Source organism: Opisthocomus hoazin, chromosome 2, assembly GCF_030867145.1.
Source record: "Opisthocomus hoazin isolate bOpiHoa1 chromosome 2, bOpiHoa1.hap1, whole genome shotgun sequence".
NCBI classification, from domain to species: Eukaryota; Metazoa; Chordata; class Aves; order Opisthocomiformes; family Opisthocomidae; genus Opisthocomus; species Opisthocomus hoazin.
This window is the reverse complement of record NC_134415.1, coordinates 130,527,608-130,554,100: the sequence shown is the minus strand read 5'-3', so window position 1 is coordinate 130,554,100 and position 26,493 is coordinate 130,527,608. Positions and strand designations below refer to the sequence as shown.

The following is a 26,493-nucleotide window of genomic DNA, read 5'->3' as shown; positions in this document are numbered from 1 at the left end:
AAACTTCTGCTCCTTTCTGCAAGCCTTGCTGCCTACGGAGGCTGCTCTGTCCTCCGCCTCCCCCGTGCTCCTCGTTTGGGTGTTTCTCCTCTCGGTCGACGCGGGGAGGGGGTTTGCGGGGTTTCTCCTCCAGCCCCATCCCCACGAAGTGGCTCAGGACCGGGCTGAGGGATGCTGCAGACGTGGAACGTGCGAGCACGGCTGACCTGACAGCGGCTGTGCGTCGGTCGGGGCTGCGCGCTCTGCCGAGGGATGCGCGCCGGCTTCGTGGCTTGTGCTGCTCGGCTCGGGAGGTAAAGGATGCTGTAAAGGAGGGACGCTGGTGTTATTTCTGTCCCTGGAAGGAGGGGGGGGGAAAGCACTGAGATATTTTTCTGCCTGTCCCCACTGCTGCAGGCCTGGCCGGGTCCGGGAGCTTGATGCATCCCCGTGAGCGCGGGAATGTGCCTCTCCAGCGCAGGAACCGAGGGGCGAGGGGGCTTCGGGGCTGGAGGCGCCGGTACATATCATTTATACGGGGCTGTAAATGATCCCAAGTGCCTGCACGGAAACCGCGACCGCGAGCTTTCTCCTTGCTGGAAGAGGCTGTGCAGTCCCGGAGCCACAGGACGGGCACCGTGTTTGTGTGGGAGCGGCAGGGTCAAGGTGTGGGACGTGCGAGGAGATGCGGTCCCGTGCCATCCACGCAGATGGTAAAGACCAGGGATGCTAGGGAAAGCGGGGTATTAGTGGGGAAAAAAAAAAACAAAGATCAAAATTAAATGATGCATCGTGCCCTGATGTGCTGTTCCAAAATAAATGGGGCGGGACATGAGCCCACCGACCCCGGAGCGATGGGCCGGGGGGAGCCTGTGGCTTCTTCGCTGCAGCGACACCAGCGCAGGATCTACGGCTGAGACTTAAAATCTGTGCAATTCGTTAAATGCATTCCGTCGCCGTAGAAGAAAGCAGATGAAACGTAGGTGCCGGTGTCTAAAGTGCATGGAAAGCGCGGTTACAGAGGGAGAGAGGAAGGATTTTTTACACACTGCGCAGGTTCCCATCCATTAGTCATAATATTTCCAGCATGCAGAGTTTTTTCTTTTTACCACGTGTGCGCTCGCATTTCCATATAGACGAACGCATGGGAAGCAGAATCAGAGGGGACGCAGGGGAACGGAGGAACCCAGGTGGGTTTTTTCCCCAGCAGGACCCTTGGTTCTCCAAGAGGCACCTCCAGCTTCAGTCCTGACCTCGCAGCATTTGTGGCTGCTGTAGGTGATGCTTTCTTTTCTCCGACGTGTTTCTGACTTCTTTCTGCCAGTCTTCAAGCTTTAGGGGGAGGGAGGATGGAAATGTAATCATCCCTGTAGAAAAGTTGGACATTTTGTAGCAGATAAAGCTAAATGTAGACAGTTGCTTTGATTTGGCTCTTTTTTACTGAGTTTGGGGGGGCCGGGCAGGAGGGGATTTAGGCTGGAGATGGAGAAAGAAGGTGGCACATGTGCCCCTTGTCTCACGGTCACATCCAGCTCTGGGATTTTTTAGGAGAAATACATCTCTGGGAAGAGGCTCTTTCCAACTTTACTCCTGCCCAGGAACTTGGATCAATCGTATCCAGCAGGAATCTGAAGGTGAGGGAACCTCTGCTCCCGTGTTTGTTAGCAGCATCGATTTTTGTGGCAGCTGTGATTTGATCACGGGGAATCCCAGAAAGGATTTTGTGGTTGTTGGGTGAGTTGGAATAGAAGGTTCATGGTTGCCTCCTTCTTCTCTTCTGTTTCTCTAGTCTCCATTGTGAAGGAGAAAAGAGTTTCCAGTCTTCTGTGGGTATTTGTCTTTATTACATCTACAGTCATTCTCTGGTGGGACCTGGGAGCAGCTGGCTGGAAATGATCCAATCAAAGGTTTTATGATGTGTGCTACCTCGTGGCAGGACCAGGACAGGGTCCCGGTGGCCTTTTGGATGAGAGAGGAAAGGTGGGCACTGGTGGCTGTCACATGGCGTGGACACAGCTGCTGACCACCACCATGGACTTTCGGAGAGCAGACTTTGGCCTGTTCAGGATGCTGGTTGAGAGGGTTCCCTGGGAGAGAGTCCTGAAGGGCAAAGGGGTCCAGGCAGGCTGGACATTCTTCAAGGAGGAAGTCTTAAAGGCACAGGAGCAGGTTGTCCCCATGTGCCACAAGACAAGCTGGCGGGGAACACGACCGGCCTGGCTGAACAGGGAGCTCTTGCTGGGACTCAGGAGAAAAAGGAGGGTCTACCACCTATGGAAGAAGGGGCAGGCGACTCAAGAGGAGTACAGGGGTCTCGTTTGGTCATGCAGAGAGGAAATTAGAAAGGCAACAGCCCAGCTAGAACTCAGGCTGGCCACTGTTGTAAGGGACAACAAAATAATGTTTTTACAAATACATCAACAACTAAAAGAGAGCCAAGGAGAGTCTCCATCCCTTATTGGATGTGGGGGGGGGAATATTGCCAACAAGGCTGAGGAAAAGGCTGAGGTACTTAATGCCTTCTTCACCTCAGTCTTTAATAGTCAGACAGATTATTTCCAGAGTACTCAGCCCCCAGTGCTGGAAGATAGGGTAGGAGAGCAGAATAAACCTCCCATAATCCAGGAGGAAGCAGTCAACAACCTGCTATGCCAGCTGGATACTTACAAGTCTATGGGGTCGGATGGGATCCACCCAAGAGTGCTGAGGGAACTGGCGGAGGAGCTGGCCAAGCCACTCTCCATCATCTATCAGCAGTCCTGGCTATCAGGGGAGGTCTCAGATGACTGGAGGATCGCCAGTGTAACACCCATCTACAAGAAGGGCCGGAAGACACTGTCTCCCATAACATCCTCCTAGGGAAGCTCAGGAAGTGTGGGCTGGATGAGTGGTCAGTGAGGTGGATTGAGAACTGGCTGAATGGCAGAACTCAGAGGGCTGTCATCAGCAGCACTGAGTTTGGTTGGAGGCCTGTAACTAGTGGTGTCCCTCAGGGGTCAGTACTTGGCCCAGTCTTATTCAACGTCTTCATCAATGACCTGGATGAAGCAACAGAGCGTACCCTCAGCAAGTTTGCTGATGACACAGAACTGGGAGGAGTGGTGGATACCCCGGCAGGCTGTGCTGCCATCCAGCGAGACCTGGACAGGCTGGAGAGTTGGGCAGAGAGGAACCTGATGAGGTTCAACAAGGGCAAGGGCAGGGTCCTGCCCCTGGGGAGGAACAACCCCAGGCACCAGTACAGGCTGGGGCTGACCTGCTGGAGAGCAGCTCTGTGGAGAGGGACTGGGAGTGCTGGGGACGACAGGTTGACCATGAGCCAGCAGCGTGCCCTGGGTGCCAAGAAGGCCAATGGGATCTTGGAGTGCATTAAGAAGATTATGGCCAGCAGGTCGAGGGAGGTTCTCCTCCCCCTCTACTCTGCCCTGGTGAGGCCCCATCTGCAGTGCCGTGTCCAGTGCTGGGCTCTCCAGTTCAAGCAAGATGAGGAACTACTGGAGGGAGTCCAGCGAAGGGGTATGAGGATGATGAGGGGACTGGAGCATCTCTCCTACGAGGAAAGGTGGAGGGAGCTGGGCTTATTCAGCCTGGAGAAGAGAAGGCTGCGAGGGGACTGGAGCATCTCTCCTACGAGGAGAGGCTGAGGGAGCTGGGCTTGTTCAGCCTGGAGAAGAGAAGGCTGAGAAGGGACCTTAGAAATGCCTCTAAATATCTGCAGGGTGGGTGTCAGGAGGACAGGGCCAGACTCTTTCCAGTGGTGCCCAGCGACAGGACAAGGGGCAACGGGCACAAACTGAAGCCTGGGAAGTTCCAGCTGAACCCGAGGAAGAACTTCTTCCCTCTGAGGGTGACGGAGCACTGGAACAGGCTGCCCAGGGAGGTTGTGGAGTCTCCTTCTCTGGAGATATTCAAGACCCGCCTGGACAAGGTCCTGTGCAGCTTGCTGTAGGTGACCCTGCTTCGGCAGGAGGGTTGGACTAGATGACCCACAGAGGTCCCTTCCAACCCCTACCATTCTGTGATTCTGTGATTCTGCAGAGGGATCTGGACAGGCTGGATCGATGGGCCGAGGTCAGCTGCATGAGGTTCAACAAGGCCAAGTGCCAGGTCCTGCACTTCGGTCACAACAACCCCACACAATGCTCTAAGCTTGGGGAGGAGTGGCTGGAAAGCTGCCCGGCGGAAAAGGCCCTGGGGGTGCTGGTCGACAGCCGGCTGGACAGGAGCCAGCAGTGTGCCCAGGTGGCCAAGAAGGCCAACGGCATCCTGGCTTGTACCAGCAATGGTGTGGCCAGCAGGAGCAGGGAGGTGATCGTGCCCCTGTACTGGGCACTGGTGAGGCCACAGCTCAAGTGCTGTGCTCAGCTTTGGGCCCCTCACTCCAAGAAGGACATGAAGGGGCTGGAGCATGTCCAGAGAAGGGCAGTGAGGCTGGGGAGGGGTCTGGAGAACAAGTCTGCTGAGGAGCGGCTGAGGGAGCTGGGGCTGCTCAGTCTGGAGAAGAGGAAGCTGAGGGGGGACCTCATCGCTCTCTATAACTACCTGACAGGAAGTTGTAGTGAGGTGGGGGTTGGTCTCTTCTCCCAAGTAACCAGCGATAGGACGAGAGGCAATGGCCTCAGGTTGCATCAAGGGAGGTTTAGATTGGATATAAGGAAAAATTTCTTCACTGAAAGAGTGGTCAGACATTGGGCCAGGTTGCCCAGGGAGGTGGTGGAGTCCCCATCCCTGGAGGGGTTCAAAAACCGTGTAGATGTGGCACTTCGGGACATGTTTTAGCAGGTATGGGGGTGTTGGCTTTACAGTTGGACCTTTTAGAGGTCTTTTCCAATCTATGATTCTATGACTGCTTCCTACCCAGGGATGGCTCTTTCGGGATGTGCCATTTCTTTGATTTCTTTCCCAAACATCCGCGGCTGTTGCCAGAGTTGAAGTACTGGGATGTGCAGTTATGACTGGGGCAGAAGGACATGGTGGCATCTTCCCCAGCTGCTCTCTGGGCTGTGTGCCGCCTCCCTGCCCTGTCCATGTTGCCCTGGAAAAAACAGAGGGTTTGCCGTACAACATAGCCTGGGAATTCTTTTTCCTCCAAAATGCGTCTGAACCTGTCCAGTTCTGCTGCAAAATCTTCTGCGGCTTGTATGGGCCATTCTTTGAAGATAAAGGCACTTAAAAACCTGCTCTTTCTCCTCAAAAATAGTGTTTGTATCTGGGATTCTCACTGGGTTGTGTTCCTGGCAGTTCGCCGATGGCTTTCTTCTTATTAGTTAATAGGCAATATTTATAGTAGAAAATGAACAGGACATGCTTATGATAACTAATTAAATTAATGGGAAATGCTAAGGAGCTTTTGCCCTTCCCTGGATCTGCTGAGGAGTGATCTCCCACTGAGCCTAACGGAGGTTGGAGCCATCAGAGCCCGCGGCAGCCCGGACCTGGGAGCAGAGGGGCTGGCCGGGGAGCTGGGAGCACTGGTTTGGGCATCGCAGTTTCACATGGGGATCATTCCCTCACCAGCCAAACAGCCGGCATGGCGAGGTGCGCATCCAGCTCTCGGCGGGAGCTGGCAGCAAAGCGATGCTTGCTTTTGGTCTGATCTGGCTGGGAGGTGGAAGCGCGTCCTGGTGCCGGATGAGGAGAAACTCCTTATTTCTGCAAATACAGCAGAAGGAGGAATTGCTTCCAGCGATGTAAAGGGGCTGAAAGGAGGTAAAAGGGATGATGAAATAGCACGAGATGGGTGCAGGTTGTTCAGAGCCCCCACCAACCCTGACCCACCTCCAGCATGGCCTTAGCAACAAACTGATCCATCTTCAGAGCGTGCTACAGATAGCGTTGGACTTGTCCTCCTGCCTCTTGGTGGGAATTCCTTCAGTGAGGCCCCCCTGGATCCGCTTTAATCCATCTGCCAGCTCTGGCCCCGGTAAAGTGGCTGCAGAGAGCAAAGAAACCACCTGGGAATCGCTTTGCTGCTCAGACTGGCTTTGCTAGCTTGAAACCAAATCTATCCCTGCGAGCTGGGGCAGGGGAGATCACGCGCTGGGTCACAGGGAAGACATAAACACTATTATTTAGCACCAGGTGAGGAGAAAATAATGAAATAATTAGGATGCTATTAAAAAGCATCCTAAAGGGAAGGCAGCAGGAGCTAAATGCTGCTGTGCCTTCGCAGCGCTCTCTGCCCAGCTGCGTGCTGCAGGTTTGCGGAAGCTCCTTGCAGGGATCGTGTTTTGCTACAGTCCCGTCAAACCTTTTGAAGATGATGTATAAAAATGGTGAAAAAATGTTCCTGGTTGCCTTGAGTGCCACTGGCCTTGTGCTCTGTGACCTTGTCCCGGGCTTTCACTGAGTCCAGGCTCTGGCATCGTTTTGGAAATCTGAGCGCGTGCCTTCATGGCACACAAACGCCGTTCCCCAAGCCTGGGGATTTGCTGGAGAATTACTAACGCTGGTAAAAGGGTGAGGAAATGTCAACGCATTTGTATTTGAAAAGCGGCTCCGCAGAGGAATCCTGTGGGGACACACATGCCAGCCTCAATCAGAGGGTTTGGCCACGTATGTCAGCGGTGGGATCGGGACCACTACTTTGCATTTCCATCACTTTCAGCATATTTTCTTTTACTTGGCTGTCATTGTAGATATTTCTGATAGCTGAAAATGAGTAAACTCTGGGAAAAAAAAAAAAGCCCAAGCAATTCTTTCTCCCCCAGTTTTCATTTCACAGTTCACCTTTCTTTCTGGCTGTAATTTCTGCTGGGGCTTCTGGCTTCCTAGAGAAAGGGTAAAAAAAAAACCCAGAAAAAAAATAAAGCAGGCGTTTAATAATAGATCAAAAATGAGATTAAGCCATAAGTCAGCCCTCCCCTAAATTCTCCCTTCCCAAAAAGCAACCAAAGAAATTGCAAATCGCCTTGAAAAAGGGGAGTGAAAACAGTGAAGATCAAACCCGATGTTAAGTATAGATGAGGTGGTTATATTTTATTTAATGACTGTATCCTGCCACCCTCCCCTGAATTTCTGTATGTGATTAATAAAACAGTAGAGACGAACTGGAACGGGGAAAATTCAGCAAGTACTGAGCTCCAAAGACAAATGCAATGGGCATCATTAGCAGGCACGAGCAGGGTTTGCTGCTTGGTATACCTGAAGGTCTGTGCCCAGCTGGTGACGTTGGTGGTGGCTATAGTTGGAGGTAGCTCCCCAAAACCAGGAGGCTTAACGAGATGCTGTTTGTTGTCCATCCCCAATGACTCTTTGGATCAATTTTGACCATGTTTGGTAGAGTGGTGGGGCCTCAGGGGGAAGGGAACCCCACAGGCTTTGTGCAAGATGCGTGGGCAGTAGCAGAAATGCCACAATGGAAGGAAGAGGTGAGCTCATACGTTCTTAGTCACTGGCCAAGCTGCACCAGGAAGAGCCTTTCGGCATGCCTCGGCCTGGGACTCAGTCAAGGCTTGCACTTGATGAGACACAACTTCCCTGGAAAGGAGGCTTAGCCCTGGCACCGGGCATTGAGGCCATCAACCCCAGGCCTGTTCTTGTTTGCCGTAAATCCTCTGGCTCCTTCGGGTCCTGGGTTTTGTGGGGCCATTGCTGCGGGCCAGGTGAGAGGGCAGGAGGTGGGACTTGGCGTGGCCTCAGCTGCCTCACCAGCCCGTGGGGATGCTCTCCTCCTGGCTCATCCCAAAGGTTTCCGGAGGCAATGCGGACATTGTGTATGTCAGCTGCGTGGGCCCAAGCGAGCCAGGCTGGGAGGATGTGCAAGGAGAAAGCTCTTGTTCTTGCACCGTGTCTCCACCAGAGACAGGACAGCAGAAGAGAGGACCTTTAGTCTGACCCACCCTGTGGTCCTGTTTGCACCCTCGATGAATAAAATACCAAGAGGGACATGAGGCATAGCCAGTCCTCTCCAATATCATCTTTGTCCAACACGAGATAACCCAACCTGAGTCATGCCATGGGGATGAAGACCCACACATGCAGCTGCAAATTTGTTTTTTCTTGCTAAATCGCCCACTTTTAAGTGCAGAAAGTGTCACAGCCCCTCTCGCTCTGCAGCTGCAGCGAGGAAGAGGCTGAGGAGCTACATCCATCACAGCTGTGGGTGGTGAAGGCACGGCAGGAGGAGAACACGAGCAGCAATCCCTTGCGTGGGTCTGGCACATGTTTGCCGAGGGCTGCCAGGGCACGAGACAAGGCAAAAACTGCCTGCCCGCTGGAAAGCACCGCTCCCACGTGCAAATAGCATCCTCCAAGGTGTTAATTTATCTTCTTTGTCACGTCCTTGGTCTCAGCTCTGCACTTTTAGAGTTGGAGGAGAATCTGTTTAATTACATTTTGGGCTGCTGCTCTTCTTGTTTATTCCCCAAAAGGAGGAAAATCAGACGTGCCAGAGCTTAAACTTTAAAAGGAAAAAAAAAAAAGAAAATCCAGTCTTTGGAAAAAAACACTTGGAGGTAGAATGCGCCTCAACAAGAAAAATGTTTGTCTTCCACCTTTTTCTGATGCTGGCTGGGAGTAAAGTGCAGGGAAAAGACGGGGCAAGGTTTACTTTCTTTTAATTTCAAATATATTCCAAGAGCAGAGCAATTGTGATTTCTTTTTTTTCAAAGTTGCTTTGCCAAGTTTGGGTGGAGAAAACCAGCTGAAAAACCTTGCCTTGGTGGATGTGGGGTGGAGGCAGGAATGCATTTATTTTCTTTATTTACCTATTTTTACCGGTGAGGCCCTGGGGCAAAACAGCAAAGCTGTGGCCACATTGCATGGCATGCAGGTGAGAAGAGCACTCTCCCCTCCAAATCCTTTTTCCCCGGCACCAACAAGATCAGCACCGAAGATACGTGATTGAGTCAGCAATGCAGATGCCATCAAATGTCTGCTTTATACCAGTGTATGAATCAGAGCAGAGAAGTGTCAGAGCCTCATATCCTGCATCTCCTGATAAGAGTGCAGTTACCTCTGAGGAAACAAAGCACGGTGAAATCCCATTATCCTGCCTGTTCCCAGCACCTATAACTCACGGGCACCAGCAGTGCTTATTTTATTGCAACTCTTGCAATAGCACGTGTAGATTTTATTTTTTTAAATCCTAGAGCCAAAAGATTTATATATATATATATATATATATATAAAAGCAGAAAAAGTGATCCGGCATGTCTGTATGCACACACACACATACATATGAATGTATAAATATGACTGTTTTCTGGAGCACAAGCTGTTTGTGTTAACCCCTGTTAGACCAGTCAGAGCAGGGTGTGCCACTCATCTGGGTACTCTACGGGTTTTTCCAATGTATTGTGTTCTTGGGGAGGAAGGGGGATTAGCTTTACCTGACTTTCCAATCATGCATTTACCTCCAAATTCAGCTTAATTTCCAGACTTAAAATATTTCCCTCTCAATTTGCTGTGAAAATTATATGCAGAAGTGAAACCATTTATCCCCAGCAGTTTTCTGCTTCTCCTTTGCAAGACTTTTCCATCCCTGACTACTGGTTTTGAAGGCACAGACTACAGCCACATCAGCAACAGCGTTTCCTTCTATTGTTCAGTGAAGGCAGCTTCTGGCTCCCTCCACAAGAGTTATGCGTGGCTGCTGGCTTTTCCATCAGCTGCCTCCTTTTTCCTGATCCCAGGGGACCATCTGTGTCCTGTTCCTGCTGCAGTCCCACGTCTGGACCTGGACTGGGAGGCCTCGGTGGGACGGAAGGAGACTGGCAGTGGTGCGGTTTATAAACCCTAAAAACAGATACGAGAGTGAAATTTTGTAAAGATCTGGCTGTATTGTCCCCAAGGGACAGTGTGGAGTTGTTTAAAAGACAATTGTGCTACTGTGGTAGTGGTGGAGGCAGAGGAGGACAATTTTCACCCAGATTCCTCTTTTGAGGGGCTTGTTTGTTCCTTGGGGTTTTTCTGTGCTGGAGACTACAGAGGTTGGGGGATAAAAACCGTTGCTGTGGGTCCCTGTCTGTAGATTTGAGGGAAAACTAGTTCAAATCCACGACCCTAAGCTACGTCGTAAATCTCGCTGCAGAAATATGGAGCCTAGACATTAATAATTAGGAGCTTGCACAATAAAGCGCTGGAATATTTCACGCATGACACAACATCTTTCAATCCAGCTGATGCTGTGCAGAGATCTGTGTGAAAGTTCTGTGCAGCCAAACTGGAGAAGTTTTTGTTCCCATCTGAGCCTTTTGAAGGGAAAGAAAATTGGAAGGAAAAATTAGGTTGTATCCCAACAGTATTCACTAAGGTTCAAGCATGGGGTTTTTAAGGTGCCCCCTATTATAAAGTGTTTGTGTGTGCTAAAAGAAAATGATGCAAATCAATAGTTCTCCTTTCCCTGCTTCCCACGTCTTCAAATCACTCCCATTCAGCCAAGCTGTCCCCTATCAAGCTTCTAACATGAAAAGGAAATACCTTCTGGACGGTGACTGAACATGAGAAATGTCAGTCCCCAGGGGTCCGCGTCCCGGAGGTTTGAGGGCTGGATGATAAGCGCTTTGGGCCGTGAGATGACAAATGTGACTTCACAGTTGCTCGCTCATGCTTCAGCAAAGGTGTGTTTTGGGTGTAGGTATTTCCCAGCAACAAAGCTGAGATCTTACCAGCTCTTACATGAATGTTCTTCACCTTTTTTTAGATGCAGTTAAAAGTAATTGGAGGGCTGGTGGTATTTTGAAAAAACTTATCCACCTAGGAAATTATGACCTTGGATTTATTCAATCAAATAATATCAAGATTAAGAGTGAAAATAGCCAAGCTTGTCAGTCATGGGGAATTGTGTTGCAGCCTGGGCTCAAATCCATCACCTGAAATCAGGAGACTCTGGCAGGGTATTCTTCATTCATCAGCAAGAGGCATCACAGCGAGATCATTTAACTGTAATTCATCAATTTACCAGGCTACTCAATTAAGTGGGGGCTGGAGAGATGATGAAGGGAATGATTCTACCTGTTGTAATGAATCTTTGGCCGCCTGAGGACTTTTTTTGCTCATTGCTTTGTTGTGTTTTGTGTTGCCTCGAAGGCCCATTGGGACGAGAGCCCAGACTGGCGATGGACGGCCGTTAGCAACCCTGTTTTTTCGTGGTGTATCTGCACGCTTTGTGCATGGCAAGACTTGCACGGTGCATTGAGCCATGCTGATTGCGGGAGAGGAGGGTGGGGACGCTGTCCAGTAGCTCTGTACAAGCAACAGTTGCATGAACAAATACAAGTTCTCACCCTATGACTGTTAATAAGGAAATAGGTGTAAAACTAAGCGTAATTTTTGAGTGCAAAGTAGGTTGTTACCCAAGTATACTGTGTATACTGTTGAATTTACGTAAATCTCTGAACTCCTTTAATTTGGCACCAGCCTGCAGTAGGAGTGCTGGTTTCTGTGCTCTTCCTTTGCTGTCCAGGTCAACCTTGTGACTATGAAAACTGCACGACAATCTCATGACTGTAGGGCTTCCTGCATCTTGATGCCAAAGCGAGCCTTCAAGTGGTACATCTCTGATTGTTCTTCCAAGCCTTATTAAAAGGAAAATATAATCACAATGGTGGTGAAAAGAGGTGGCTTGAAGAATTAAAGGGATTAATGAGTTAGAGCTTTTCTCTACATGGTTGGTCACTGACCTGAGCCTGACTCAGCCATAGTCTGTAGAGATCCTGGAGAACCTTGGGTGGACATCTACAAAAAAATAAGTAAAACTTTGTGCAGCCTGGAATAAAGGAATGTGCTTTTTCAGGTCCGTTTCAGCTCTGTTCTTCATGTGTTTCTGTGATCTGACCCCAGATGCCTTGGTGAAGCATTCTGGGAGCTTGGTGCAACCTCTGATTCTGCTATGAGTGGTCCTGTCTGGCATCAGCTCCCCTGAGAGCTTGGCAGTGTGATTCTAGTGCTGGCTGATGCAGCCCTTAGTCAATCTTCAAGAAAGAAGCTGGGCTAGATGTTTCTTTATGAATGTGGTATTTTAGACATTTGCCTATTCCTGAGTAGATCCAAATACTGATTTTTCCAGGTGGCTACACCTGAATCTTTAGGTTGCTTCACTGCGGATAGCTCACTGGTTGAGATCCCTGCTCGGATCCACGATGACGCACCCTTGTTTTGCTCTTACGATCAACATCCGTGTTGTTTTCTTACAAAATGAGACTCGAACTCATCCAGGTTTCTCATCACACCATATGTATGAATATTTGCGCCACCCCAATAACTTCGGAACCTGTCAGCCTGTTTCAGTCAAGCCTGACAAAGAGACACAGGTCTGCAAGGGTAATTAAGGTTGCATAAGTTCATGAAAAACAGGCAGTCAGACATGAGGGATGGCCCAGGTACTTACTGAGCCTCAGGGAGAGGTGCAGCTCCAGCTTGCGTGAGTGGATACCAGACAGTCCCCATGAAGGAGAGATCTTCTGACTGTTTCGGTCATGAGATCTACCAACCAGAGCAAGAGCGTGGCCCCTTTGTTGCCCTGGTAGACCCCAGGCCCATGGGTGGTGGTCTCTATTTGCAGTAAAACTTGTTTTCAGTTTAAATGTGGTGGCGGTTGAGGCAGAAGTAACCCCAGTAGAAACTGGCTGGCGCCGGAGAAACCTGTGGCTCGGTGCGAGGTGTAACTGCTTGCCTGCTTTCTCAGCAAAAGACTTCAGCAAGTCCAAGGACTCCAGATTGTGAACATTTTCTCCTAGCTGGGTTTCTCACATGTCCTATTGTTTTATTTCAACAAAAGCAAGAGAAAAGTAGAATTCATTTGAATTTAATAATACCTCCAAGGAGATGAAGCAAAAGGAACTGCTAGCAAGAGAAACAGGTGGAGATTAAAAAGACATTCTTTCCCCTGCTGTTCCTTGCACATGCATACATGTTATCCATATATGTGGCCAGACCCCTTCTCCTCGCATAACATGAGAAAACTAAATTGAAAAGGAGACTATACAAATCAGGATGAAAGGAAAAAAAAAGAGGATGAGTCAGCTCTGTTCCTGCCTATCTGAACCAAGGGGAAGCCTGCCTGGTGCTGATGATAGATTTTTTGCAAAAAAGATAATGCATCAGACTGATGACAGTCTATAAGATATACTGCAAGCGGTATGAAAATTGTTGGCAGGTATTTGAATGTCACTGACTGCACAGAATGAATTGTAGGTTGAGTCACAACAATTTCCCTAAAGCTGTGTGTATTAACATACAAATACCAAGGAATTCCAATCTTTACATTTTTATCTGCTTCAGCTTGAGAGTCAAATAGGCGCGTTACAGAAGCGTCATCCATTTGAGTCAATTGTCACTGCTGTGTTTGTGGAAGGGATGCATCTGGGTTTATTGATAACGTTATTGAGGTGCTTAGAAACACAAATGTGTTGGGTTTATTCTCCCTTTAGTAACTTATTCTTGTTTCTGGCGTTTTGTTAAAATATTTTTGCAGTTCTAGTCTCCTCCGGAGATCTCTGCTGAGCAGAGCATTAGTAATGGAGATGCTCTGTACATCTATATCATCTTTTCTCCTTGTGTTTGTTGTAAACCTAACATTTTTCATAGCTTTTTTGGTAAATTTTAAGGTAATTTTATTTGCTGGAGGAAAACCTGAGATGGAGAAGAGAATCTAGGAATCGTGATTTACCGACCTTCTAGTGAGTAGGCTCAGCTGCTTTTTTTCTTCTTCATTAAACCACATCAGCTGAAATGCAAGTTAGTGGCTAAAACATCCTGTTGATCTCCATCGTACCATCACTTCACCCATTTTACTTCCTCTGCTGCTCTGCTGATCCCTGCCTGTGCACAGAAGATACAAAACCAGTCTTAGACCCACCTGAGAAGTAACTTTATAGATGAGGTTTCAGGTTTGGGGGCAAATGTTTTAGGTTGTAGGTATCTCTCGCTGTCAAAGAAATGCAAGGGAAATTCCACCTCGTGAAGAGGGTATGTGACCGGGAGCCAGGAATTTCTGTCTTGTGGTTTTAAAAATTGCCTTTTAGGAGCTGTGGCCGACGACTTCACCATTTTGCCTTTGTTCCCATCTTTAAACAGTTCCTACATCTAAGGAGGTGGTTGTGAGGATTAGTCATTGGTTTTAGAGCTCTTTGAAGATGGCAAGTGGTGTATAACAGCTCAATGTTTATTAATGGCATGACTTAATGTGATGAGAATTTTTTACAGCTGAGTTCAGATACGCCAGGACTGAGCCTCAGCAAGTTGCAGTCGGCCTTGCTTCATTGATCCCGTCCCAGCTGTGCCAGCTGATGGCACCTGATTATCTGGCCCATCATACCCGATCCCTGGGCTGCAGCAGGGAGCCCTCCCTCTCCTTACTCCTCTATCAAGTTCTCCTTCCACTGGCCTCCTGCCACATCATGCGCCAAGTTTAAATCTGGTTCTGTGTTTTTGGCTTTGTTCCTTCCAAATGTTTTCAATTTTGTTGCCTTTAACTGATCCCAGTGGCATCTTTTTATGATGCACTTTATTCAGCTGCTTCTACTGCTTCAAGTACAATAACACTCCTAAAGTTCAACCTATTTTTTAATTATAAAAAAAAAAGACAAAGTGTGGTATTGTTCTGTCGCTGGTGGAAGAAAGGGAGGATTTTTCTTAATCTTTAAATTTGATTGAATTTAAAACTTGACATAGTGGGTTTAGTGGAACATTTCTGTAATCGGAAAGGCAAATTATTGTTTGTTCTTGCTCTCTTGGGAGCCAGTCCTAGTATTGATTAAACACAAGCATTGCCATCTGTTGGATGATCTCAAAGCACTTCAGGGCTGGTGAATGAAGAAGACTTGGAGAATGTCATTAATTCCTCTACTGATCAGGAAGCGGAAGCAGTTTTCCAGGGCTCAGGTTCAGGTAACGACTGCTGGGGACAACAGCTCCTGATCCATAGCAGCATACTTACTGTGCTAGATCAAATCCCTCCCCACACCAGCTGGAGTGATTTCTGTGTTTATGCTCTGCTTTGCCCCTCTCACTGACCTCTGCTTTTCTGCAGTTAACACTGTAAAGAGCTTCACTGCCTGCTTCTGTAGTTGATGAGATTTCAAACTGACATGGTGTCAGCCTGTGTGTTTCTGCAGAGTTGCCGTGAGCAGAGATGAATTTATAGAGAGGGAGAGAAGGGATGGGAGGAGGACAGTGTGCGTGCTAGGGGTTGTGTGAGTGCACGGTCCTCTCTTCCACTAGGTCCAAGCAGCTTGCGTCCAACTCTGCTGAGAAGCACAGTCTCACTGGCTTGGTTGTTGGCAAAGTCAGTCTGCAGCTAAGGGGATCTATGAGTAATAACCAAATCAAAGAAGCCAGCATTTGCACACCCAGCACTGAATGCATACATTTGCATTTAGGAAAAAAATACAGAACAGAAATCACTTTCCTTGGCAGATTTAGTTTTCGCTTAGTTCCTTGAGCTCTCTTGCTCCTCACTCTTGCCGTCACCAGTGCCACCATAAGACACTGTAAATGCAACTGCATTTTGCAGTTCACAGGACTGCAGTGAGTACAGTCTACATCAGCTCAGTCTGCCCCAAAACTACACCCGTGAATACACTTTCACAGACATTTTAGGCAGCACTGCAATTAGCAGAAGCAGTCCTGCTCCCCCCCACCTTTGCTTGCTGATGTTGCTCTTTCTTCATCTGCTAACAAAAGCGTTGATACTGCCGTGGGCATGGCTGCGTGGGCAACTGAACTGCAGAAGTGATCTGGATTAAAAGAAAGTGTTTAATGAAGTAGTTTTTGCCACATTCATTTGACTTGAGCATCAGCTCTTCCTTTCCATGAGAATTGAAATTAATTTTGTTTCAAGTTCTGAAAACCTGAAGACGTGCTGAATAGATAGAAATTGGTTCTATTTATAGGCTGCAGAATTCCTTTGTACAATAAACAAGTTTGTTTTAATTTAAACTATGTATTCAGCACATTTAGCTTAATTTTGTTTAACTACAAGTTTTACATGCTGTTTTCCTGCATTCTAATTGTTTTTTAAATTTGTGACATAAATCCTAAGTACAATTAAAAAGTCAGACTAGTGATTAAGAAAATTCATTTACTATTTTTAACATAAAATGTGTTGATTTGCATAGTTTATTAATTTTTACAAATGCCTAACTGTAAAAATAGGACAGCTTTCCAGTTTAGCCAAGGGCCTGATTTACAGAGAAATATGCCTGTGTTGTTCTCCACTAGCAGCAGTCAGCCTTTCGTTAAGAAAAAAAAAGACAAAAAATGCAAAGCAAGACAGTTTAAATCAGTCAGAATTGAAGTATTTTGCTCTCTGTTTTGCATCAATAAATCCTGTAGTCACAGGAGCAAAGGTGGGATGGTTGAGAAAGGATTGGCAGGCAAGTTAGCAACAGAGTTCCTCAAGGACTGGTTTCAAGACCAGTGTTAATCAATGTATTGACTAATGATACAGCAGAAATTAATGGGATTTGGAGATGTCATCAAAAGAAGAAAAACAGGACATCCCGTCAGAAGAATGAATGACTTTAGGACTAATTGCTTGTAAGCAAATGCAAGCTCTTGTAATGCAAGCTCTGATAGAAAGCTGAGGTTTCTATATTGGAGCTGGAATGTATTAATCAAGCATAGGATAATTCTGGTATCCCAGTGATAAAGATACATACCGGGATCACATTTGTCAACGAAGTTATTTCCACTAGTGACAAGGAAATGGGAATGCCACTGCAACAGGTTTTAGTGAGGCATTTCTTAAGATGTACTGTGTGTTCCTTGTCCACATAGGGGAAAGATTGATTTCAACTGTAAAAGGTGTCGGGGAGGATGCCTGCTAGAAACGATCTGGAGAACAGAGAAGCTGGTTCACAGAACGATTAAAGGAGCCTGGACGGTAACCAATGACAAAAACAAAGGCAGAGAAAAATTATATTCCTTCTCTATAAATACACTGGCGTAAATACCAGAGAGGGAGAAGAGTTATTTAAGTTAAATGACAATTCTGGCACAAGAACAAATGGCTCTGAATAAGTTTAGGCTGGAAATGAGCAGAATGGCTTCAAACCAAGGGAGGTTCTTGAATAGCCTTCTAATGGGAATTGCGTAACAGGGGCTAAAAACCTGATTACTGTGAAGATGGAGCCTGATAAATGTATTAATGGGATTACACAACGTGGTTGGCTTCAGTATTAAGGGATCAGACTCAGGGTTTCCGGTCCTGTGCTTTTGCAAATACACTGAAGAATCCTGCAGGTATGAGAAAAAACACAGGCAGCTTTCATTTTAAGGAATATTTTCATAATGATTCAGCTTTGAGTTGGTTTCTGTTTCCAGTGCACTAATAACTGAATTGAGTGACCTGCGGAAAGAAGGAAGTATCTTTTCTGCACTGGGAAAAAGCAGCAGCTGGCAACTGCTTTCCTATTTTAGTGGTCGATTTTGGCAGCAGGCCTGTACTACTTAGCTATACGTTTTTTGGGTTTTTTTTACTTTAAAGCACTTTGGTACATTATAGTAAAGTTAGGCCTTGAAATAGATTGTGCTCAAAATGATGACAATTATTTATTATTATTTAACTTTGTAATGATGTTGTATAAAAAACTTGCAGCACTTAATGCACACTGGTGTTTATTATCGATCTCGCTCTTCTCTTCATTGATCCCTATTTTCCCCCGTTACTAATAGTCCCCAGTTTTCTTGTCACTCGGCTAAAATCCCAATAAATAAGAGCGACTGCCTTTTTGTCAAAAGAAACTGGTTATTTTATCAAAGATGGGTGCCAAGCTATTTTAGCACAATGTAACTTTGATCTCACGGCGCACTTTACACTCTGTATTTCCGTGCCTTTTATGTTTTGATTCGGGCTCTGTCCTCAGGTCATGTCTGCAATTGATAGCTGTGGCTTCCCCCAGCGCTGCTGCCTCTAGCCCTCCTTCCTTAAGCCGAGATATTCTGCGTAGAAATCTCCATGATTTGGGAGAGACACTGGTTGAAGCAGGCTGGTATTGCTGGGACGCTGTGTTGTTACATCAGAACATTAGACACACAGATCGGCATTTTCAGACACGGGGTGTGGGACCAGGAGGTTTCATTCCAGCACTTCTAAGCTTTTATTATGGAAAATTCGGAATTTTAGTTGGGGGATTGTGTAGACCTGTTGGAAATCCTTGCTAGTGGACGTGACATTTTGGCAACCTGGAACAGAGTGCACCGAGCAGTGTAGCTGACTTTCCCCTGTCTGGGGAAATTGTAGGCAGACTTTCTCGTCATTCGCCCTCCCTTCGCCCCTCCGTTCTACGCTCTCCTTGTTACTCAGTGGCGAGGCAGCATCTGTGTTCAGTCTGAGGGCTTGACCGTGACTATCTCCAATCTCCAGCATGTTCTCACTGCTTCCCTACATGTGCTTTTTATTCACCTCCTCTGTTCGGAACACAAATGGCAGATGGTTTTTCTTCTTTGGTTTCAAAGTCTTCTCATTGGAGCCTTTCAGCCATTCAACTTGGTCAGCTTCACAAATCAGTTACCCTTAATTACCTCAACTTCTCTTTTTGAAATTGAAAACCTTGTGGACCTGCTTTTATTTTGCTTAAACTGAACCAATTTGTGGAAAATAGGCTCAAATTGAGTGATCACAAGAAGCTTGTATTACAACATCCTCACTATTTGCCTAAAGTCTACAGCAGAATCACCTCTCGTTTGCTCAGCGCCTATTTAGTAAAGAAGTCAGTCAGCTACTACATCCCGGACTTACAGGGCCCTGCTGTTAGTATTTGTTCTTCCTTCTATGTGTGGAATTTAAGGCTCCCTTACTAGCCAATTCCTAGGAGTATTTCTTTCTCTCTCAAGTAATTTTTAAAAGCTCTGTGCACACATCCAAATCTGACGGTGGGTTCTCCAGTGGACCTCGAACACAATCTCAGCAGACAGCCTTTTACAGTCTTTTCCCAAAGTGACTTTAATCCAGAACGATCGTTTTATGCATGCTATCGCTTTGGATTTCTGGCAAACACAGATGATTCACTCAGTTCACAGAAAGAACCACAGAGCAGTGTCCCAAAAGACTCTAATAGAGTTTTGGAAGTGGATTTGGGGTTAGGTAGGCAGTGTGCATCCTCAGCTCTGACTCTGGTTTGGGGCTTTGAGGGTGGGGATTCTTTCTTAACCGCCTGTGTACGTGTTTACCGGCCTTCTTCACTATATGATGCCTGCCATTTCAAACGGGTTGTTTTTCTGACAGTCTTGTAGGAAGAATTATCCCCAGTTCACATTGTGGTAACTGAACCCGGGGACAAATGAAACAGCTGGCTTAGGCACATAGGTCTCTGTGAGCGGAGCCTGTGTTCCCCGAGTCTTCTGTCTTTTCAAGCACTCTCGGCAATCTGACAGGTTGTCAAGGCCCCTCCAATCGCGTGGACTCGAGGGTGAGCTGAAGTGCTGGAAACTCGCAGCCTTGAGCCTGGTAGTCTGGTGCAACAAAGCACATGCTTAAAAAGACGCTTTTGTACTTCACTGAACTGCTTGTTTTGCAGTCACATTTAATTTAAGTTTAGACAGCGCTGAATGCTTAATTAAAAAAAGTGCTTTTGGTAGACAAGAGTGTAATGCCCAAGCTGCGCTGCAGTTACAATATGTAGGTGCTTTGGGATTATGTTCTATACAAATGAAATGATTGTTTCTTTTTAACCCCTGTTTAAATATAGTTCAAATTATGGAATATTTAGTAGAACAGAATAAGCTGTTGCTTGCCGGCTTTTTCATACCAGTGGTTACCAGATGCTTCTGTATTTATAACCTTGCCATCTGTTCCAGGGTGGAGTTTGGGGGTAGTCTAGATATTTGGATGTGTCTTCTTCCTTGTGTATCTCTGGAAAACTTCAAAGCATCTGTTTTGAGATGAAGGGCAAGCATGGTTTGCTGTAATGCTTAAGGAATTCGAAGGAATTTTATAGCAATGCAGCTGATTCCATAGTGCAGCAGGGCTCAGAAGTGGAAGACGCCTTAAGCAAAGAGGCGGCGCTGGTATTTTGTGCCGTTACTCAGTCATCGCCAAGATCCACTCAGAGTTTTGCTTGGCTGTCACCAGGCTGGGTTGCTGCTTCCTGCTTTGGATCGCGTCTTTCTCAACAGCCACTGAAGTTTCCAGGAGTATTGCAATATGGAAGTCTCTTCATGTGAGGGGTTTTATTATTTCTGTAGATAAATTTTATTTAGATGTATTCTAGATAATTTTTTTGATGCTGGGTGACTGATTTTTTTTTTTTAGAATGACAGAGCTAAGTCTAGCTAAAGAGAAACAAAAATAGCGTGTTCAGACACATTCACTCTCCCTACTGTACGTCCTGCAAGGGCCCAGGTGAGGATGGGAGAGCAACGACGCTCTGTAGGACTGACAAAGTAGCTCGGTTCATTATTTAGCTCCTTTGCCATGAAGCCACTCATGTAGCAGCTTGTGTGCAACGTCTCTCTGTTCTTGGGGTACCACCTTCGTGATGGCTGCTGGTGGTTATGGCTTGCTGTTCATCTACCTGGTTAGGCTTCATATACAGACATGAAATGCCTCAAAGCATTTCATTTTTTAGGTAACTATAAAAAATGCATAGGAAATAAGAGCGATGTTCAGACAATTGCTGTAGAATTGCTGTGAGGGGTTATAGACACACGGGGAAGAAAACCCACTCCACCTTCAGCTGCTCACGCTGTGTCTAGCTCCACCAAAGCCTGGAGTGACGTGTCCTACTGAAATCAGTTTGCTGGTAGTTTGGGGGATGGGGAACCAACATTTTGGTCAACAAACTGCTTGGGAAAAATATTCACCCGGTGCTTGTAACAGCCTTCGGTTGCTAATGATCCGGGACATATTGGGGGAGGAAGGAAAGCTACATGTCTCTCCACCCATCCTCTGAGCCATCTGGTCTCTCGTGGTTTAATTGTAACCACTGTCCTAATCTCTCTTAACTCACTTCATTGTTGCTGAAATATGAAAATTACTCTTTTAGGCATTGTGGTTCTCGTGAAGAAAATAACACCATGTGGTCACGTATGGTTTTATAAACAAAGCATAATATAGTCATTTAATTAACTGATCTGGAATGTTTATTCTTAGTAGAATGTGTGGCAGTGCAACTCGACATACTCCGAGTGTGATTCATAATATTCCACCTTAAAACAAAACCTTCTACCCCATTTCTTGCCTTGTGATCTTTCTTTCAAATAGCTAGGAAAAATAAGAAACACTAACTGCACCTTTGTTAACAAGGGAACGGGCGTTTCTTTTCCTAACCCCATTTTACTACCAGGCAGTGTCCTCCAGCATCCCAGCATCTGGCCAAAAGCTTTTACTGCTTTTATAAACTTACTTTCTTCTGCCGTCAGGATCTGGTTCTCCTGTGCAGGATGCTGACAGTTCATTGTACTTGCTCTTTGGATCCCAGCTGGGGCTGCACTGGATCCAACCTTGAATTAGCATTTGGGAGGGAACAGTCTTTATGCCTGTGTATCCATTCTGGTGCTAACCTTTCCTTTCCCAGTAGCCACTGAGTGTTTCATTTCATGCTCTAGCCCTTGCTATGCTTTATGGCCAGCGGTAGGGTGTATTGTTACAATACTTCTTGTGCCCATGGGGTCTTCGAAGTGCTTTATTTAAACGTAGCAAGATGCCTTCACCTGCCACTGAAATGCAGATACTTACGCTGCAAAGCCTGGCAGCTGTTCTAACAGCAGGAGCAGGACCAGGCCACTTGCTTTTATGACATAAAGTAAGGGGAAAAAAAATATCCATATCCATTGAAAACTGCAGGGAGAATGTAAATTGTCAGAATGTAATTACCTAAACTGGAATTTGGCCAGCATTCCAGATTAACATTTCCTCTCGTGAAGCATGCCGTGGGATACCTGATGGCCGAAAGCAGCCAGAGTCTCAGCAGGATTAAAAATAGAGCTTTGCTGTCTAGTCATTCCATAGTGGCTGAGGGATGTGTATTATCTGTTTAGCACCTACAGCAACCTGGGGCTAAAAAGTGACTGAATGCTATGAAATCTGATAGGAGTGCCTGAGGTTAAGAGTGCGGTCTAAAAACATTCCATGAAACTTGTAAAATCTGCAGTCCGGTCTTGGTACTGCCTCCAGTGGAAGGGAGGAGAAAGAAGTTGGAAAAATGTACCAAAAGGACTGCAGTAGGGAAAAGTTGAAAGTTCAGGGTCCTCCCCTTAGATTGTTGTTCCCTTCTGGAGCGGTGGATGTTTTTCTGAGGTTTATTTCAGGCCATGGAAGCGTGCCATGGAAATGTGCATTAAGTGGCACTGAAACTCCTTAATACCCGCTTGAAATGACTCGATGTGATTCATAGCAGATTGGAGACAACAGTATGGTGGATGTGAGAAATGCTTACGAGTAAGTGGGATGAGGAAGAGGGAATCTGGTAAGGAAAAGAGCTAAAGTGGGGATCATTTCAAGCAGAGAAGAGGAGGACACAATGCTGTGATGGCATTCACTGTATTCAGTTGCAGCTGCCAACTGCAGAGCTACTTAAAAGGTGGTATAAAGGAGGTTCCCAGCAGGAAATCATAGAGAGGTGCCTAAATAAGTTGTTCTGTGAGCAATGGGACTCATGAAGCCAGATTTTTCTTAGATTTTGTCTTTTCCCTATAGCCCCTGACTGCCACCATTTCTTCTGCCTAGGGTGTGTGCCATCAGCCTGTTTCCCTTTCTCACTACCCCCAAACCTTCCTCCTTCTTGTCCTTACTGTAACCCCCCAGATCCCTCTTTATCGCTGCCTCCCTGGTAGCCCCAGGCACTCCCCGAATCCCAAACCTTCTCCTGCTGTTTAGGTTGCTGGCTGGGAATACCCCACTTGGATAGGTGGAGCCACGCGCAAGCCCGCTGCTTGGTCAGTGAGCAGGTTTAACAGAAGGGGCAGGATCAGAACTGCTTCTGCTTTTTGGGTTGTCTTTGCATTGCACCTGCACGCTTTCCTACAGCAAGATCTGGTATTTCTAGAGCTCTGTCCCTCTGTCAGGTTCAGCTAAAAGTCGCCAAGGAGTTTCAAAGTCTTTAGCAACAGGACTGGCACCGTGCAGTCAGTCGGCACCATGCATTAAGGCTTGCTCCTTGGGAGAAACCAGGCTGAGAAGCAGATAGGAAAGGCTTCTCCTCGCTAGGAAAGGAGGCAGGCAACTTTCTGTGCGACTTGTTCTCTTGTTTAAACTCTTACTCACCATATGTTATAGACTCTGCCCCATAGGATCCACTTCTGACATCAAAATTTTATGTGTTCTTGGATACTGCGTATGAGAAAACAAAAGCCCAGACAGCAGAAAGGGTGGAAAATAAGAACATTTGAATGTGGTAATTCTTCTGGTGGGATATAGAGAAGGCAGTTGAGCAGTAGATTTTTAGCTTGGTGGAAGGGAAACAGAAAGCTCCCCTTTAATACTGATCTCCTGTTACATTAGAATAAGAAGGGTAAGTACACAGAGAAGGGGATTAAATCTGAAACTGTCTTCATCAATATAATGTGTAATAGCCTTGATAGCGCTTTCTGAAAGAAAGACTTGCCATGCTGGCTGCTGATCCTGAAAGCTTGTTTTCTTTTGGGAGTTGGGAGAAGAATTGTTCTCTTGAGTCGTGCCCTGAAGTGCACGTTCTCCATTTGCATTTCTTCCTCAGCGAGGTCCTGAAGGGAGTTTATTGTTTCCCTGTTTCCTCACACAGAGCGCCAGGTTAGAGCAGGGTGGAATAGCAAAGCCTCAAGCCGTGGTAGAGCAGGAACAGATGTGCGTGCTAGGACAACGTGGGCGTGTTCAATAATTCGGATGTTAATTCTGTCTTTATACTGCGAAATGCAGGCATAGTCTGCCTTTTTCTTCCTGAAAAATATATTGTTTCTTAGAGCCTTTGAACCTGGAGTCCGTATTCTGCCCTTCAGTACAGCACGTTTCCTGCTTGTGAGATTGGATTTTGTGTTGTTTATCAAGGGGTAGACCTGTGTCCCCCTCCTTACCCCCAACTGCTTTTTCATCTCAGTACAAAAGTGAGTTTCTCCTTGCATTCTTTACACGTGTAAATGACTGTTAAAAAGCGCAGGGTGGTGGAAAAATGGTTTCTTTGCAGTTTTGAAGTGCTCATGTTTTATTAAAGCTGAGATTCCTGGTGCTTTTTGGCCAGAGATACACTACGGTTGCCACCTTCTCCACTCCTACAGATAAAAACCTCATTAATTCCTGTGAAAATTCTCTGGTTCCCCCAAAAAGTGTCAATTTCTGTGCTTTGGGGTGAGATTTGATTCCCATCGATATGAATGCCTTTTGTGGGACCCCTAAAATACGAAATTATACAAAATTACAGTTAAAGTGCATAAAGCAAGGAAGCAGAGTACTGAGCCTGTTTGACTTGGCTTTGTTGTGAGAAGATGCTGGCACCATCACTTGTCTTCCCCCCCCCTTTATTTCCCCATCATGTGTTTTTTTCCCCTTTTTGCCTTAATCACCATTCCATTGCCTGGTGTGTTCAGTACTCATCAACCTAAATTTTACATAGTTGCTGTGACTTGACAATATTTAACCACTAATGACATTTATCACCTCTGTAGTATTTAAAAAGTACTTTGTCCAGAATCAGTGATAATTTGTGCTGTTAATGCAAACCCTCTAGGTTGGATCTTGATGTAATTTTGTAACAAATTCAATCTGTAGTGGTATTTTAGTACCTGTAAGCAGGGTCTGAAGTCAGTGCCTTTACGTCTTTAGATCAGCTTCCCGCAATACAGTTGTGCTCATAACCCCTTTTGCCAGGAGTCACCTGGGCGTCTCTCTGGGGGATCAGCGGCAGCCATCGCAGTCACCGCAGCGGTTTCACCCCCACGGCTGAGGTGTGACCGAGCTCCATGGGTGCACCCCCAGCCTTGCGGGGATATTGGGGAAACAGAGGGCTGCCGGGATGCGGGAGCCGGTGTGAGGGAGCGTCGGGGCACTGAGGGGCCGGCAGCTCATCATGGCAGCTGCGCGGTGAGGAGAGGGGCGGTGCTCCACGTGCCTGCCTTTAGGCGGGAAAAGCGCCTCGGCGCAGTGCGCATGCGCACTGGCCGCTGGGCGGGCTCTTGGGGGAGGGCAGCTGCTCCGCCTCCCCCGCCATTTAAAGGGACAGAGCTCCCCTCCTCAGAGCCGAGAGAGGGCGGGAGGTAGCTGTGCGGGTCCTTAAGGGCTTTGGGCTGGAGCCGAGCCGTTTGCGCTGTTCTCAGCAGGTTCCAGAGCCGAGAGTCTGCTCCCCGCCCCTTCAGGCCGGTTCGGCTATCTCCGCCGCCGGTTCGGCTATCTCCGCCCACCCTTCGGATAAGGCCGTGAAGTTCCGCCAGCACTTCGGCAACTTCCGCCGGTTCGGTCGGAAATGGCCGAAGACGTGAGAGATTCAGCGGCGTAGGGGAGAAGACCGGCCGGCTTCTCGGAACAAACCAACTGTGCCCGGACCGGGGGGGGGGGAGCAGGGGAGGGCGGACGGAGGGGGAAGACGAGGCAGCGGCTATGGCTCCCCCCCCAGCCACTCGCCGAGGGAGGCGCGGCGGGCGCCGGGACCGCAGCTCCACCGGGAGGGTGAAGTGAGGGCGCCAAGAGGTAGGGTGGAGCGTACCACGTACGGGGAGAGAGGGGGGGAGGGCGTCTGGCGGCGGTAGCACACCCCCCTACCGCCACCCCTGGGGCAGCCCGTGGTGCCGGGTGAGTGGCGGGAGTGGTACAGTCCGGAGGACCCCCCCCCTCCGGCGGCGGGGGGTGTCCGTGAGGGAGGCTGAGGGGGCGAGTGGGGGGGTGTCTCTCCGGGCTATGGACGCTGTGAGGGGGGGGTCCCTCAGAGCTGAGGAGACTCTGATGGGGGTCTCTCTGGGCTATGGGCGCTGTGGGGGGGGGGGGTGGTGTCCCTCAAGGCTGGAGAGACTGAGGAGGGTGGATGAGGGACATCGTGGGGGTCTCGCCAGGCGAGGGACGCTGCGGGGGAGGGTTCCGCCAGGCTGGGGGACCCTCAGGGCTGGAGAGACTGAGGAGGGTGGGTGAGGGACGCTGCGGGGGGGGTCCCGCCAGGCTGAGGGTCCCTCATGGCGGGAGGGTCGCGGCACTGCTGACAGACTCCAGCCTTCCCGCCTGCCCTCCCTCCCGCCTCTTTCTACTCGGCGGCGGCCCCGAGACCCCCCCCCCGGTCGGCGTTGGGGGGGGGGGCTTGAGGCCTACGGCCCAGTCCGGCTTCCACGGTCACAGAAAGCGGCTGCCCCCCACGTTGTCCCGCGTCGTGGAAACTTGACGGAGCCCTGGCCCAGCCGGTTCCACCCCCCAAAAAAAAACCAAACCCAAAACAGCTCTTGAGCCCTGGTGCTCCTGCCGGGGTTTTGCTTTGCGGAGTGGTGAGGGCGGAAAACGACGAAGCTGTTGTCTCTGGGCTTCTCGGGGTTCCCGGTGTGCTCGCATCGTGCTCCTGTGGGTTGTTTGCTGAAGTTTAGGCTCGTGTTGTGGTGGATTGTGTGTGTGTGTTGTCCCCCCCAGCTGTTTTCCCCGCATGATGTCTCTTCTTGCTCAAAAACATAGGGGTTTTTCCCCAA

General features: G+C 48.0%; 1 protein-coding gene across 3 annotated transcripts in view; it reads left to right on the top strand.

Annotated features, from left to right (window-relative positions):
• The first annotated feature begins 200 nt into the window (after positions 1–200).
• The window catches only part of EXTL3 (exostosin like glycosyltransferase 3), a 177,451-nt gene continuing 151,158 nt past the window's right edge, over positions 201–26,493 (top strand). The window contains exon 1 of one of the 3 annotated variants that reach the window (XM_075415064.1): positions 201–293. The gene's annotated coding sequence lies outside the window, so the exon portion shown is untranslated. The other 2 variants (XM_075415062.1, XM_075415063.1) reach the window with 2 other exon arrangements.